Source organism: Tinamus guttatus, unplaced genomic scaffold, assembly GCF_059628265.1.
Source record: "Tinamus guttatus ecotype Peru unplaced genomic scaffold, ASM5962826v1 Tinamus_guttatus_pri_ptg000614l, whole genome shotgun sequence".
NCBI classification, from domain to species: Eukaryota; Metazoa; Chordata; class Aves; order Tinamiformes; family Tinamidae; genus Tinamus; species Tinamus guttatus.
In genome coordinates, this window is record NW_028289148.1 from 5638 (window position 1) to 8321 (window position 2684).

A 2684-nucleotide genomic window follows, 5' to 3' on the forward strand; every position below is an offset into this window, starting at 1 on the left:
ATGGGCACCCAAAACATGGCACTGGGGGGACCTGGGGACCAGGAGCACCCCAACGATGACATGGAGGGGACATGGGCAACATGGGCACCCCAGGCCTGGCACAGAGGAGACATGGAAACTACTGAGGGTGACTGGAGTAATCCTGGGGACCCAGCAGTGACACTCACTAGTGCTGGATGCAGGTGAGGATGTCCGAGAGCTCGGCCTGCAGCTTGACAGCAGCCACCAGTGGCTTCTTCTGCTCCTGCAGCAGGTCCCCAACAAGCTGGGGACAGACAGGGGTGGTTGTGCAGTGGGGTCAGCATGTGCCCAGCAGGGTCCCCGTGTCCCCCTGCTCCCAGCAGGACCTGGGGGTGCCCCGACGCTCACCTGGCCCTGCCGCTCGGCCGTCTCTACCACAATGATGCTCTCGGGAAGGGCTGTCTCACACCCAGAGCGGCTTGAGCTGCTCAGGGAGCACCTGGCGGGAGCCCTGTGGGGGCCCCAACATGCTCAGCATCCGCGGGGGCACCCAGGAAGGTGGGGACAACCGGGAAGCCAGCGCTGGTGGCTCCCAGGGTGTCCCCACACTGTGCCCACACTGGTGTCACCACCCCACGGACCACCATAGTGCCCATGGCTGGGACAGGGGAAACTCGGGCTGTCCCTGTCTTGTTACAGACCCACTGCCCCGATCCCTGCTGTGACGTCCTGCATCCCTGGCGTGTCTCCTTCCCCGGCAAGTCACTGAATGTCCTGCATGTCTCTAACTTGCCATGTCTCCTCGATGCACCATATGTCCACCCAATGCTTCATATGTCCCCCGATGTTCTCTGTGACCCACCAATGTCCCACATGTCCCTGATACTCCATGCGCCCCCAGTGCCCCATGTCCCCCCTATCTCCCATGTGTCCCTAATGTCCTGTGTCCCTAATGCTCCACATGTCCCTCATGCTCTGGCTGTCCCCTGATGTCCTGTGTCCCCCGATTCCCCATGTGTCTGCCCATGCCCTGGGTGCCCCTAATGTGCTATGTACCTGGTGGCAAACGTGTTCCCAAGCTCTGTGTGGCCCCAAATATCCTGTGAACCCCTGATGTTCTGTCCCCCTGATGGCCCATGTGCCCCACATCATCCTTGTGCACCCAGTGTCTCGTGTTCCTTATGACCCAAATTCTCCTCATTTCCTATGTATCCCTAATATGCTCTGTGCCTCATGTCCTCCATATCCCCAATGCTCTGTACATGCCATCATGGCCTCTGTCCTGACAATGCTCCATGTGTCCACACGTGTCTTGTGTCCTCTTATGTCCCGTGCTCTCCATTAGCTCTTGTGTCTCTCAATGCCCTGCATGTTCCCAGATCTCCTATGTCTCCTCCTGTTCCCCATCTTTCTCCAATTCCCCATGTGTCCCCAAAGGCTTGTGTGCCTTCTATGCCCTTGTCCCCTCGATGTCCTGATGTGTTCCTAATGTCCTGCACTCTTCATGCCACGCATGTCCCCAGATCTCTAGGTTTCCCTCCCTGCCCTCTGTCTCCCTGATCCCACATGTCACCAGTCCCCTCTGTGTCCCTGACCATGTGCTCCCAATGTCCCATGTATCCCTCATGCCCCCGGTGTCCACCCAATATCCCGTGGCCCCCAATGCCTTGTGTCCCCCCACGTCCCTGCACTGTCCCTGACCAAGGTGACGCACCTGCAGCACGAGGAGGCAGCGCAGACAGCCCGGCCACTCGGCACGGCGGGTGCCCAGCAGCAGCCGCCGCAGGAAACAAGGCAACAGGGGGCTGTGCCCCCCTGTGCACCCACCACCACCACCTCCACCGCCTGGAGCACCTCTGTCCTGCGCTGGCAGCTCTGGGGCAACGAGGGCACCACTCAGGACACGAAGGGGCCTGAGATGACCCCTGTCCTGAGATGCAAAATCCCCCCAACCCCACAGATCCCTTCTTGCTTCCTCGACAGGGACCCCCAAGCCCTCTTGGGAACCCAGTTTCCCCCCTTTCTCCTGCACTCCAAAATCCCTCATCCACTCGGGGACCCCAAATCCCACTTTAGGGACCCCAAATTTCTCCTGCAACCCCAATGTCCCCACACCTCAGGAGCCAAGGACTCCAACTCAACCCATTTCCCCGCCTCTACCCCAAACCCCAGCCTTGGTTGCCTGGCACCCTCCACCCCAGCTTGCCCCTTACCTGGCTGATGTCAGCTCCTCTTGGCTGCTTTTCACTTGGGTCTTCAACTTTTCGGGGATTCCTCCAGAATCCATGAGCTTTTTATGGTCCTCCTCCTGCAGCCTGTGCAGGGAAAAGTCACTGGGGGGGTTAGGGCAGTCAGTTGGGGCACCCCAATATGGGGGGGAAATTACGCATCCCCATTTGGGGAGAAAAGGGAGCTGGGGGCACCCAAACCTGCGGTGGTCAGTCCAGAATACCCCAATATTATGGGTGAAATTCTCTAGGGCACCCCGATATTGTTTTTTTGTTTGTTTTGAGGGAGAAATATTGGGTAGGGTCTCAAAAAACTAGGAGCGACTCCAATATGTGTGTGGCGGGGGGGAATTTGGAGCACCCACATACTTGGCAAAAGGGTCAGGGCACCCCAACTTTTGAATGAAGGCAGCTGGGAGCATCCCCAATACTGGGGGATTCCAGGGAACCCCAATACTGGCAGCCAGGGTTGCTTTGGGCACCCCAATGTTGGGG